Source organism: Ovis canadensis, chromosome 1 (genome assembly GCF_042477335.2).
Source record: "Ovis canadensis isolate MfBH-ARS-UI-01 breed Bighorn chromosome 1, ARS-UI_OviCan_v2, whole genome shotgun sequence".
Taxonomy (NCBI): domain Eukaryota; kingdom Metazoa; phylum Chordata; class Mammalia; order Artiodactyla; family Bovidae; genus Ovis; species Ovis canadensis.
In genome coordinates, this window is record NC_091245.1 from 165,065,536 (window position 1) to 165,080,359 (window position 14,824).

The 14,824-nt window shown below is 38.1% G+C and overlaps 1 protein-coding gene and 1 pseudogene across 1 annotated transcript in view; both read left to right on the plus strand.

The window, feature by feature from the left end:
- The window catches only part of EPHA6 (EPH receptor A6), a 975,318-nt gene that overhangs the window by 758,429 nt on the left and 202,065 nt on the right, over positions 1-14,824 (plus strand). The window lies entirely within an intron of this gene.
- Positions 4,936-6,788, plus strand: LOC138434403 (dnaJ homolog subfamily C member 2 pseudogene; annotated as a pseudogene).

Below are 14,824 nucleotides of genomic sequence, written 5' to 3' on the forward strand. Positions count from 1 at the left end.
TATCTTATTGTGTCACCTTAAAAATTCTGAGTGCACATTTTTAATTACTCTTCCATTTCATCAAATATATCTGCCTTAAAAGTGAAAGTGTTAATAGCTCAGTCATGTCTGACTGTCTGCAACCACCTGGACTGTAGCCCGCCAGGCTCCTCTGTCCATGAGCTTTTTCCTGGCAAGAATATTACAGTGGGTAGCCATTCCCTGCTTCAGGGGATCTTTCCAACCCAGGGACTGAAGCTGGGTCTCCCACATTGCAAGCAAGCAGGTTCTTTACTGTCTGATCCAGGGAAGTGTATCTGCCTTAGGAGAGCCATCTTCTGTGGTGATTCAACTTGGTCTCCTTTTTAAACTCTACTTTTGGGCGTCCCTGATAGCTCAGTTGGTAAAGAATCCACCTGCAATGCAGGAGACCCTGCTATGATCCCTGGCTTGGGAAGATCCCCTGGAGAAGGGAAAGGCTACCCACTCCAGTATTCTGGCCTGGAGAATTCCATGTACTGTATAGTCCATGGGGTCACAAAGAGTCGGACACAACTGAACAACTTTCACTTTCACTTAATTATTTTTTACTGATTCATGTCAGAGTATTGGTTGCCTTCACACAGGTGCTAAATAAGTAATAATAGATGTGGCCACTAATCAAATATTAATCAGATTTCCTTTTCCAGTGTAGAGCTTATCTACCAAAGCATAAGAAGGGGTAGAGGAAGAGAGACCACTTGATTCTCAGGGTTCTGCACCTGGGATGGCAGGTCCTTTTCCTGCTGACTGAAGGCACGTTTGTCGTAAGTAGGAAGGGCAGTTTTTCCCGTAACCACAGGCAGCTAACTGCAGCAGAATGTCTGCTCTTATGATAAGAACATCCTCTTGGCTCCTGGGCACCCAAAGACAGTTTCAGGATTGGCCAACTTCACCTCAGTTTCTGCAAGAGAGGTTAGCATTTACTAGGCCACTAGCTACCTCTGTTCAATAAGTAAATCTTAGACTTAACTGTTTTCCCCTCACATTTACTTGTTTCCTGTCTCTCCCAATGCCATGGCTATTCTGTCTCCTGTCTTCTTTCTCCCTTTTCATGGGCTTTCTGCTACACTTCTACCCTCTACATACATTAAGTATATATCCATTCTGCTGCTGCTAAGTCGCTTCAGTCGTGTCTGACTGTGCGACCCCATAGACAGCAGCCCACCCGGCTCTCCCATCCCTGGGATTCTCCAGGCAAGAATACTGGAGTGGGTTGCCATGTCCTTCTCCTATGCATGAAAGTGAAAAATGAAATTGAAGTCGTGTCTGATTCCTAGCGATCCCGTGGACTGCAGCCTACCAGGCTCCTCCATCCATGGGACCTTCCCAGCAAGAGTACTGGAGTGGGTTGTCATTGCCTTCTCCATATATCCATAAGCATATACATGTATAAGGCAGTATTAGTATACCTTAGAAAAGGAAAATGGATGTAAGCTTTTAATTCAAGTGCTTTTTTTTAGGAAGCAGTGCAACTTTTTAATATTGTGGGCAGCATACATGTAATATTTGGTACATGTTAAATGAAAATAATTATCACAATGTCATCTCTGGACTTGCAAGGAATATTAAAAGTTAGAATATAAATATTTTTGTTAGACTGAACCTTTCTGCTTAGACTAATGATGAGACAAAATATGATAATTTATACACTAAAATATTTTTGTTAAGACTCATTTGCTGTATTTATTGACAGCTTGTAGAAATTGGTAATAAACTAATAGGTACAAGGTATGTATAGATTTAATTTAGGACTAAAATATATATCATACCCTTAAACATCTTTAATGCATGGTTTACATATAAAGATACAGATTCTGAGGGCTTCAGAATAAATGGTGTATAGAAGGTTGACAAAAGAGATTAGCTCAGAGGAGATAAAATTAAACAAACTACCAGTATTTCATAATACATATGACCAATATCTGGGCTTCCCAGCTGGCACAGTGGTAAAGAATCTTCCTGCCAATGCAGGAGACACAGGTTCAATCCCTGGGTTGGGAAGAACCCCTGGAGGAGGAAATGGCAACCCACTCCAGTATTCTATCCTGGAAAATCCCATGGAAAGAGGAGCCTAGTTGAGTACAGTCCAGGTGGTTGCAAAGAGTCAGACACGACTGAGCGATTGAACATGCATAACCAGTATCAAGAGTATTACACAATACACATAGCCATTAATAAGAGCAAGATGAAACCTTGCTTTAATTTTGCCTTGCCCTGAAAATGGCCTGAAATTGTAATGACAGTGCACAAAAAAGGAAACAAATCTGAAGTAATCTCAAGAATAAGAGTATAAATCTCTAGAGATTTCAATGAATATTTTCAAATGAAACCATCAAATAGGTGGTTTTGAATAGATAGATTAGTAATCAGAGAGGCAGGGTATACAGCCCCAAGTACCCACAAGTAAAACTGTCAGAGCCATTCTTTTAGGAACAATGAAGTTCCAAATCAGCAGAGAGGCTGCAGGTGTGGAAAAGCACTCAGAACCCAGAGTGACTAATGAAATTTCTATCAAATTGCTATTGCCCTTCCTATCTGCTTACTTCCTTTCCCCACTTCCATGTATTTGAAGCCACTGAAAATGGTGGCACATACCCCTGGGGTTAAGAGAAGAGGCTGGCTTTCTAAAGAAGTAAAACAGTATGCCTGAAGAGCAACAAAGCTCTTATGTGGGTGCTGAAAACCAGTGTCAAGCTTCCTTATTTTTTGCTTGGAACTTTAAATGGGTAGATTTGCCTATTCCTCACCCATTAGTGCATCTTATAGTTAAAACCTGCTAGTCAGTAGCTTCCATAACGGTCTTATCCATATCCATCAGAGGGCAGAAAGAATGAAAACCATAATCACAGAAAATTAATCAAACTGATTGCATGGACCACAGCCTTGTCTAACTAAATGTAACTATGAGCCATGCTATATGGTGCCACCCAAGATGGAAGGGACGTGGTGGAGAGTTCTGATAAAATGTGGTCCACTGGAGAGGGGAATGGCAAACCACTTCAGTATTCTTGCCTTGAGAACCCCATGAACAGTATGAAAAAGCAAAAAAATAGGACACTGAAAGATGAACTCCCCAGGTTGGTAGGTACCCAATATGCTACTGGAGAACAATGGAGAAATAAATTCAGAAAGAATGAATAGATGGAGCCAAAGCCAAAACAACACCCAGTTGTGGATGTGACTGATGATGGAGGTAAAGTCCAATGCTAAAGAACAATATTGCATGGGAACCTGGAATGTTAGGTCCATGAATCAAGGCAAATTGGAAGTGGTCAAACAGGAGATGGCAAGAGTAAACATTTTAGGAATCAATGAACTAAAATGGACTGGAATGGGTGAATTTAACTTAGATGACCATTATATCTACTACTATGGAAAAGAATCCCTTAGAAGAAATACAGTAGCCCTCATAGTTAACAGAAGAGTCCAAAATGCAGTACTTGGGTGCAATCTCAAAAATGACAGAATGGTCTCTGTTTGTTTCCAAGGTAAACCATTCAGTATCACAGTAATCCAAGCCTATGCCCCAACCAGTAATGCTGAAAAAGATGAAGTTGAACAGTTCTATGAAGATCTACAAGACCTTCTAGAACTAACACCCCCCAAAAGTTGTCCCTTTCATTATAGGGGACTGAAATGCAAAAGCAGGAAGTCAAGAGATACCTGGAGTAACAGGCAGATTTGGCCTTGGAGTACAGAATGAAGCAGGGCAAAGACTAACAAAGTTTTGCCAAGAGAACACATTGTCCCAACAACACCCTCTCCCAACAACACAAGAGAAGACTCTACACATAGACATCACCAGATGGTCAACACCAAAATCAGATTGATTATGTTCTCTGCAGCCAAAGATGGAGAAGCTCTGTACAGTCAGCACAAACAAGACCAGGAGCAGACTTTGGCTCAGAACATGAACTCCTTATGTCAAAATTCAGAGTTAAATTGAAGAAAGTAAGGAAAACCACTAGACCATCAAGGTATGACCTAAATCAAATCCCTTATGATTATACAGTAGAGGTGACAAATAGATTCAAGGGATTAGATCTGATAGACAGAATGCCTGAAGAACTATGGACAGAGGTTCATGTCACTGTATAGGAGGCAGTGATCAAGATCGTCCCCAAGAAAAAGAAATGCAAAAAGGCAAAATGGTTGTCTGAGGAGGCCTTACAAATAGCTGTGAAAAGAAGAGAAACTAAAGGCAAAGGAGAAAAGGAAAGATATACCCATCTGAATGCAGAGTTCCAAAGAATAGCAAGGGGAGATAAGAAAGCCTTCCTCAGTGATCAATGAAAAGAAATAGAGGAAAACAATAGAATGGGAAAGACTAAAGATCTCTTCAAGAAAATTAGAGACAACAAGGGAACATTTCATGCAAAGATGGGCACAGTAAAGGACAGAAATGGTATGGACCTAAGAGAAGCAGAAGGTATTAAGAAGAGGTGGCAAAAATACACAAAAGAACTGTACCAAAAATTAAAAAAATCTTAATGACTCAGATAACCACAATGGTGTGATCACTCACCTAGAGCAGACATCCTGGAATGTGAAGTCAAGTAGGCCTTAGGAAGCATCACTAGGAACAAAGCTAGTGGAGGTGATGGAATTCCAGGGGAGCTATTTCAAATCCTAAAAGATGATGCTGTGAAAGTGCTCCACTCAGTATGCCAGCAAATTTGGAAAACTCAGCAGTGGCCCCAGGACTGGAAAAGGTCAGTTTTCATTCCAATCCCAAAGAAAGGCAGTGCTAAAGAATGTTCAGAAGGATTCATCCCGGAAGTAGTTATTAGCAGTCTCCATGCGCCGGTTCCTGGACCTCGTCGAGCCAAGGCGCAAGGCTCGGACAGAGAGGTAGAGCTGGAGGGACTCTAAGCGCCCTCCTCCTGGGACGCGAGCCGCTGCGCCCACGGGGCTGGCTCCGGCGTCATCATGCTGCTCCTGCCAAGCGCTGCAGAGGGCCAGGGCACCGCCATCACCCACGCTCTGACCTCTGGAACTGGAGGATAAGAAAGAGTTATCAGAGGAATCGGAAGATGAAGAATTGCAGTTAGAAGAGTTTCCCATGCTGAAAACACTTGATCCCAAAGACTGGAAGAACCAAGATCATTATGCAGTACTTGGACTTGGCCACGTAAGATACAAAGCTACACAGAGACAGATTAAAGCAGCTCATAAAGCAATGGTTTTAAAACATCACCCAGACAAACGGAAAGCAGCTGGTGAACCAATAAAAGAAGGAGATAATGACTACTTCACTTGCATAGCTAAAGCTTATGAAATGTTATCTGATCCAGTGAAAAGACGAGCATTTAACAGTGTAGATCCTACTTTTGATAACTCAGTTCCTTCTAAAAGTGAAGCAAAGGACAATTTCTTCGAAGTGTTTTCCCCAGTGTTTGAAAGGAATTCCAGGTGGTCAAATAAAAAAAAATGTCCCTAAACTGGGTGATATGAATTCATCATTTGAAGATGTAGATGCATTTTATTCTTTCTGGTATAATTTTGATTCTTGGAGAGAATTTTCTTATTTAGAAGAAGAAGAAAAGGAAAAGCAGAATGCCGTGACGAAAGGAGATGGATTGAAAAGCAGAACAGAGCAACAAGGGCCCAAAGGAAAAAAGAAGAAATGAACAGAATAAGAACATTAGTTGATAATGCATATAGCTGTGACCGAAGGATAAAAGAATTTAAGGAAGAGGAAAAAGCCAAGAAAGAAGCAGAAAAGAAAGCAAAAGCAGACGCAAAACGAAAGGAGCAAGAGGCTAAAGAGAAACAGACAAGCTGAATTAGAAGCTGCTCGGTTAGCAAAGGAGAAAGAAGAGGAGGAAGTTAGACAACAAGCATTATTGGCAAAGAAGGAAAAAGATATCCAGAAAAAAGCCATTAAGAAAGAAAGGCAAAAACTTCGAAACTCATGCAAGACCTGGAATCACTTTTCTGACAGTGAGGCAGAACATGTTAAAATGATGGAAGAAGTGGAAAAACTTTGTGATCGGCTTGAATTAGCAAGTTTACAGTGCTTGAATGAAACACTCACATCATCTACTAAAGAAGTAGGAAAGGCTGCTCTGGAAAAACAGATAGAAGAAATAAATGAGCAAATTAGAAAAGAGAAAGAGGAAGCTGAGGCTCGTATGCGACAAGCATCTAAGAATGCAGAGAAGTCAGCTGGCGGAGGTGGAAACGGAAGTAAACATTGGTCAGAAGATGATCTGCAATTACTCATTAAAGCTGTGAATCTCTTCCCTGCTGGAACAAATTCAAGATGGGAAGTTATTGCTAATTACATGAACATACATTCTTCTTCTGGAGTTAAGAGAACCGCCAAAGATGTTATCGGCAAAGCAAAGAGCCTTCAAAAACTTGACCCTCATCAAAAGGATGACATAAATAAAAAGGCTTTTGATAAATTTAAGAAAGAACATGGTGTGGTGCCTCAGGCAGACAATGCAACACCTTCAGAACGATTTGAAGGTCCATGCACAGATTTCACCCCTTGGACAACAGAAGAACAGAAGCTTTTGGAACAAGCTTTGAAAACATACCCAGTAAATACACCTGAAAGATGGGAAAAAATAGCAGAAGCAGTGCCTAGCAGGACAAAGAAGGACTGCATGAAACGATACAAGGAACTGGTTGAAATGGTAAAAGCAAAGAAAGCTGCTCAAGAGCAAGTGCTGAATGCAAGTAGAGGCAAGAAATGACTTATGACAATCTTTGTTGTGTGTGCATTTTTAAAATAAAACTGAAAATACTAAAAAAAAAAAAAAAAAAAGAATGTTCAGACTACCACACAATTGCACTTATCTCACACACTAGCAAAGTAATGCTCAAAATTCTCCAAGCCAGGCTTCAACAGTACGTGAACCATGAATTTCCAGATGTTCAAGCTGGATTTAGAAAAGGCAGAGGAACCAGAGATTAAATTGTCAACATCTGTTGAATCATCAAAAAAGCAAGAGAGTTCCAAAAAACATCTACTTCTGCTTTATTGACTATGCCAAAGCCTTTGACTCTGTGGATCACAACAAACTGTGGAAAGTTCTTCAAGAGATGGGAATACCAGACCATATTACATGCCTCCTGAGAAATCTGTGTGCAAGTCAAGAAGCAACAGTTAGAACTAGAGATGGAACAACAGACTGGTTCCAAATTGGGAAGGAGTACAGAGAGAGTAGAAAATACATTACCTCTATAACGTAAGAACAGGCTGCCATTGCCAGAGGTATGATGGAGGGGTAGTGTTGTGGTGGGGAGCTGCAGAGGTCCAGCCAAACTATTTGTAGAGTGAGGGTCAGAAACAAAGAATTGTTCAACATGCAAAGAATAAGAAACTCTTTCTTTCTGAAATCGTTTTTGAAATTTAAAATACATACACATGATATAGATTCTAAAAACATGGTACATGAGCTCAAGAGAAAGAAATCCCATGAGGACAGCTGTGCAAAAATTCCCTGAGAACAATTAGACTAAATTAGAAAAGTAGTCCTAAATTTCCAAAAGAATGTCCTTAAATACAAGAATGGTATGGGTGTTGTTGAACCATGTGATTGTGAAGCTAGCAAATCTAGTCACTAGTGACTAGCTACTAGCCACACATGCCCATTTGCACTTGAATTTAAGTTTTGTTTCCTTTGCCACACTACTCACATTTCCAGGGCTTAACAGCCACATGCAACTAGTGGCTACTAGACTGCACAGCACATATATAAAATATTTTCATCATCAGTAATAAGTCTGTTAAAGATATTTGATCTTGGTGGTATGGTGAGCGTAAATCATACATTCATTTTTCAGCAAATATCCATTGAGTAGCTTCTTTCTGAAGAATAGAAAAGGCTGAGACTATAGCATCCACAACAATATAGCAAAGGCCTTCTCATGGGACCTTAGTATGTAACAGACAGATAATAAACAAAAAATGTATAGTATAATGAAAAGGATTGACAGCTGCTAAGAGAACTAAGGCAGTATAAAGTGATAGAAGAGATTGAGAGCAAGGGCTATTTGAGTTTGGGTAAGAGTGGAGGCACTGATGCTGAAGCTGAAACTCCAATACTTTGGCCATCTGATGGAAAGAGCTGACTCATTTGAGAAGCCCATGATGCTGGGAAAGATTGAAGGTGGGAGGAGAAGGGGACGTCAGAGGATGAGATGGTTGGATGGCATTACCAACTCAATGGACATGAGTTTGAATAAACTTTGGGAGTTGGTGATGGACAGGGAGGCCTGGCATGCTGCAGTCCATGGGGTCGCAAAGATTTGGACATGACTGAGCAACTGAACTGAACTGAACTGATGAATGGAGGCTTCTCTGAAAATGTGATGTGTCAGGGAACTGGGTTAAAAAATTCACATGAAAACCTGTAGGAAGCAAATTCCAGGTAAAGAGGAAAACAAGTGAAAAGACCCTGAGGTGAAAACTTTTTTCTTAGTTGAAATGTAGTTGCTTTACCATGTTGGCCAATATTTGCTATATAGAAAAGTTACTCACTTTGACACATATATAGATTCTTTTTAATATTATTTCCCATTTTGATTTATCTGAGGAGATTGAATATAGTTCCCTGTGCTATACAGTAGGACCTTGTTGTTTATAAATTCTAAATGTAATAGTTTGCATCTACCAACCCAAATTCCCAGTCTGTCCATCTCCCTCTCCCATACCCCTTGCAACCATAAGTCTTGTCTCTATGTCTGTGAATCTCTTTCTGTTTTGTAGTTAGGTTCATTTGTGTCATATTTTAAATTCTACATATAAGTGATATCGTATCATGGTATTTGTCTTTCTAACTTACTTCACTTAGTATGATAATCTCTAGTTGCATCCATGTTGCTGCAAATGACATTATTATTTTTAATGGCTGAATCTTCTTTATTCATTCATCTGTTGATGGACATTTAAATTGTTTCCATGTTCTGGTTCTTGTGAATAGTGCTACTATGAACATAGGGGTGCACGTATCTTAAGTTACAATTTTGTCTGGTATATGCCCAGGAATGGGGTTGCTGGATCTTAAGTTAATTCTATTTTTAGTTTTCTGAGGAACATCCATACTGTCTTCCATAGTGGCTCCACCAACTTACATTCCCATCAACACTGTGGAAGGGTTCCTTTTCTCCAGTCCTCTCTGCATTTGTTATTTGGAGACTTTTTAATGGTGGCCATTTTGAGTGGTGTGAGATGGTACTTCTTTGTAGTTTTGATTTGCTTTTCTCTAATAATTAATGATGTTGGGGATCTTTTCATGTGCCTCCTGGCCATCTATATGTCTTCTTTGGAGAATTGTCTATTAAAGTCTTGTGTTTTAATTGAGTTGACTTTTTTGTTTTGATTTGTTTTGTTTTGAGTTGTATGAGGTGTTTGTATATTTTGGCAACTGAGCCTTTGTCATTCCCATCATTTGCAAGTATTTTCTCCCATTCCCTAGGTTATCATCAAAAGATGGTAAGTTTGATTAGATCCCTTTTGTTTATTTTTGCCTTTATTTCTATTGCCTTGGGAGACTGACCTAAGAAAACACTAGTTCAATGTACATAAGAGAATGCTTTGCCTATGCTGTCCTCTAAGAGTTTTAAGGTATTGTGTCTTAGGTTTAAATCTTTAAACCATTTTGAGTTTATTTTTGTGCATATTCTGAGGGTATGTTCTAACATTTATTTACATGTGACTGTCCAACTTTCCCAGGGGCTCCCGGGTAACTAATAATGGTAAATAATCCATCTGGCAATGCAGGAGCCACAACAAATGTGAGTTTCATCTCTCTGTCAGGAAGATCCCCTGAAGGAGGAAATGACAACCCACACCAGTATTCTTGCTGAGATAATCCCAGGAAGAGAGGAGCCTGGCAGGCCACAGTCCAGGGGGTTGCAAAGAGTCAACAAGTGAGCACATCTAACTGTCCCAGCACCACTTGCTAAAGACACTGTATTTTTACCTTTGTCAAAGGTTAATTGACCATAAATGTGTGGATTTGTTTCTGGACTCTATTTGGTTCTGTTTATCCATATGTCTGTCTTTGTACCAGTACCACACTGTTTTGATTACTGTAGCTTTGTAGTATTGTCTGAAGTCTCAGAGTCTTATACCTCCTGCTTTGTTTGTGTTACTCACCATGGCTTTGGCAACTCTGGATCTTTTATGGTTCCATATAAATTTTTGAATTACTTGTTCTATGCTGTGTTTAGTCAGTCATGTCTGACTCTTTGTAACCCCTTGGACTGTAGCCCACCAGTTTCCTCTGTCCATGGCAATTCTCCAGGCAAGAATACTGGAGTGGGTTTTCATACCCTTCTCCAAGGAATCTTCCCAACACAGGGATCGAACCTAGGTCTCCAGCATTGCAGGCAGATCCTTTACCATCTGAGCCACCAAAGGTCATGGGTAATTTGATTGGGGTCATATTGAATCTGTAGATTACTTTGGATAGTCTTGTCATCTTAATAATGGTAATTCTTCCAATAAAAGAGTATGGGATATCTTTCCATTTCTTTGAATTCTTTCTAATTTCTTTTATCAATAGAAGAATTTTGTTGATCCTCAACATTTGTGACAGAATGGTAAGGGGTTTATGAAACAGCAAACATGGAGGGCAGTAGAAGGAAAGAATGTCATAGAAGTAAGCAGAAGGCATATTATTCAGGAAATCACAGGCAAGAGTCAGGGTGTAGAGTTTTGTCCTAGGAGTAATGGGAAATTTGTGTGTAGGGGAGGGTAACATGATCAAATTTATGTTTTAAAACCATCCCTTTAGCTGTTTTGGTATCGAATTAATGACAGAAATTCAGGTGTAGAAGCTAAATTTTATCTAAAAACTTTATATAAAGTAAATGCATCTACAAGAAAGTTCCTGATTCATATAAGATGCAAATGGAACTAGGAAATGATCTATCCAATGAATGGAGCTTAAGAATTAAGCTTTCATTTAACCTTGAGATCTGAAACATTCTCCTTCAAAGGACAGGTTTAGTGATAAAATTATACTTCCTATCTACAAATTAATTTCAATAGTGGGTTTTACAAAGAATAATTATGTGAGCAAACTGTTATGTCTTATTTATTACAAACAAATGTTCATAATAAATCTATAAGCAAAGAATGAAATAAAATCATATTAATTGTTACAGATTTGAGATTATACAAATTTAAAAGAATAATATAACTGACAATTCAGAAGGTGGAGACTAGCGAAAATTTTTTCATGTCACATAGTGAAATGTTAATGGAATAATTAATAGAAGTTTAAATGTTAAATCATTATTTAACAGCATTGAGTTAACTGGAATAAGGCTAGAAATAAATAACAAAAGTAACAAAATTCAGGAAGAGGTCAGTATATTAGAAGGGAGTCAGTTGATCTATTTAAATCAGTTGAATCAAGAAATACCAGTAAAAATATATTACTCATAATTATTATAATCCCTAGGATAATAAATGAGAAATGTGTAAAGTGCGGTTATCTCTAAGGAGCAAAAGAGTTAAGAGAGCTTCTTTGTGGTCACTTAATACCATTTAGAAGCATTTGAGTTTTTAACTATGTGCTTGTCATGCTTCATAATAATGATAATTCTACATAAGATATAAAATATTACTGATATATATTACACTTAATTTCTTCAAACAATGAAATTTATATGGATTAGCAAAAACAAATTTAGATTCTGACTAAATGTTCCACTTTTTTTTTCTTGATGTATATTTTGTTTGCTATAAGTAACCACAGCAAACATTAGAAATAGCTTATTCAAAAAATGGGCCATACAGCCAGTTCAGGTACAATAAAAACAAATTTTAAAAATTGTTCTCAATGCTTCTAGGCCTGTTGTTGAAAAATACATGATTGAAATTTAAGAATAAATGGGTAAAAATTGCAAGTCATATTGAGTATTAAAAGCCATGATACATAGGTCATGACAAAAATTGCCATCCAACATTTTCTTTCTCCAAAAGGTAAATAATTCATACATAATGAATTATGTACAAGGGGAAAAAAGGAAGAAGAGAATAGTAACATTTTGTTGTATTTGATCAATATAGAGATTTAAATGCACAAAGATCTCTGAGGCTAATGCCAAACCTGAAAAAGTTGTTGGCAGCTTTTATACCCTTTAAGACCAATTGCTGCATAATCAGAGGTCATAAGAGATGAAAGCTTATGTGTGTTCCAAGTAAATGTCTGGCATATACAGCACCTCAGAGGCAGAAAAAAAAACTTGAAAAATACCATTCCCAATGTCAGAAAAGACAGTAGAAAGTGAAAGACAGAGGTGACTCTCATCAGCACAGAGATGATACCCATGATGTCCAATTCACATGCCAAGAGAAGTTGTTTACAGAAAGTAAAATAGATCAGAAGTGAGCCTAAGGAGTCCCCTGCCAAAATTCATTTTTTAAAAAAAGACAGTTTTCTTTCAGAAGCACATAAAGAAATCAATTGAATAAATATCAAAAGGAATCTGAGCAGTCAAGATCAGCTCCTTGAAACCTCCTACATTAACCATATGCCATGAATTATAAAGCATATTTTAACTATTTAGGGAAAAGAAAAAAATCACATTGTGAAGTTGAAGTAATATTAACAGTTTCGTTGCTATGGATGATCATTATAATCTGTAATTACAGTTTTTGAAGAAAGAAGAATCTGTGTTGAAATAACTACATGTATGATTACAAATCCTAAAAGGAAAGTTTTAAATTCCTTTTAAATAATTCTATATTTGACAAGTTATAATAAATAAGCTCTGATGTTAACCAAATAACAGAACATACTCTGGATAGATTAGATATTATATTAACATAATAAAATATCAGAGCCTACAAATTATAAATACAAATATTATACTCACATATTTATCAAGATTTTTAAATTTTTAAGTTCTTGCCACTAGAGGACCCCAGAAAAAAAGTGTCTTTATAGAATTTACCAAGTAAACAGGGGAAGGGAGTCTCAGTATGAAAGCTATCTAGCCAAATTCTTTCAATTTAGTGAGAACCTTGAGATTGTAAAGAATTATTCTACTAAAGTTTATATACTTAACTATGGCTGAGGCTAGGATTATATAAATAACACTGATATGAAATATATTTTGGACAATTATTACTTGAAGTCAGTTTTATATATTATTCAGGTTTATTTATGAAATGTATTTGTCAGGGAACTTTTGATAAGTCATATTGTCTTAATCCAGAAAGAGTTTATTGACTCTTGTAACTAGAAATTGAGCATTATTTATCTGCAAGTATGGCTGGACATGAGCTTTCCAGGTAGCACAGTGGTAAGAATCCACCTGACAATGCAGGAGACGCAATGGAGGCAGGTTCAATCCCTGGGTCAGACGATCCCCTGGAGTAGGAAATGGCAACCCACTCCAGAATTTTTACCTGGGAAATTCCATGCACAGAGAAGCTGGACTAGCTACAGTACATGGGGTTGCAAAGAATCGGACACAACAGAGTGACTGAACATACACACACGTGACTGGATCTAGGATTTTTTTTAAGTTGCTTCTAGTCTCTTGGCCATGCTTTATTCTAGAATGGCCTCATACTGCTTAAGTGGCATTCCCTGTACCTAAAGGTTAACTCCCTAACTGCTTCATTTCTGGTAAATAATAGCCTTTATTCCTTAATATTTGTAACGAAATCCTGGAATTGGGCTTTATTGGCCTGACATAGCAGACTTAGCAGCAGCCATAGGCTCACTGCTGGAGCTCAACAGGAATGAAAGAATAGATTTAAACCCCACCACTACCAAAAAGAAACCACATGAAATGAGAAAAGGGCAAGGTGGTTTTTAAGGAAAATTAATGTGTTCTTCCAAGACCAGAGGAAAATGAACTGCCATTAAGCAAAAGCAGGAGATATCCACTATTTTCAATTGGGTTCATTTTTTCTTATTAAGATGACATCATATGTGACACCCTTAATATCATAGTGTTGTAGAAAGACCATCGGAAATGGAGGCAGGGAGATCTAACTGTATGACCTTGAGTAAGCTAACAGCCTTTCTGAGTCTACTTTCTTCCTACATAAATTGTTTTAAAAGCATATTCATCTTTGCAATTCTATGAATGATTTGATAAAGGAAAAAAGAACTTGGTAAATAAAGGCTCATAAGCCAGGAATAAAAATAGGCTTTCTATATTACTCAACTTCAGAGGGCATCATTCATATAGAATATACTAGAAGAAATCCAGCAATTTTAATCTATAAAATGGGACTAATAACACCTTCTTTACAGAGTGCTATGGAGATTTAATATGATAATATGGAAAGTGTTCAGTGTAGGGTTGACCACTATTATGGATTGAATTGTGTCCCCCCAAAAGATATATCAATGTCCTTCCTGCTAGTACTTCAGAATGTGACCCTATTTGGAAATAGAGTGATTGCAGATGTAATTAGTTAAGATGAGGTCATACTGCAATAGGGTGAGCCTTTAATATAACTGGTGTCCTTATAAACAGAGGAGAGAAACACACAGGGAGGAGGACGTCAGGTAAAGACAAATAGGAAAGAAATCAGCCCTGTGAAAATGGAAGAGAAAATTAGAGCCCTAAGACAATTGGAGTGACTAGTTATACACCAAGGTAAAGATTGCAAGCCATCTCCAGAAGCGAAGAGAGTCATGGAACCAGATTATTGCTTAAAAAACTCTCAGGAGGAATCAGCATTACCAATAGCCTGATTTTAGGCTTCCAGACTTCAAAGCTGTGAGAGAATATGTTTCTGCGGTTTTGTTGGGCAGGAAGGGGAACCCCTTCCAAGGGCCAAGAGTGGGCTCTTATCTAGCACTCGGAATTG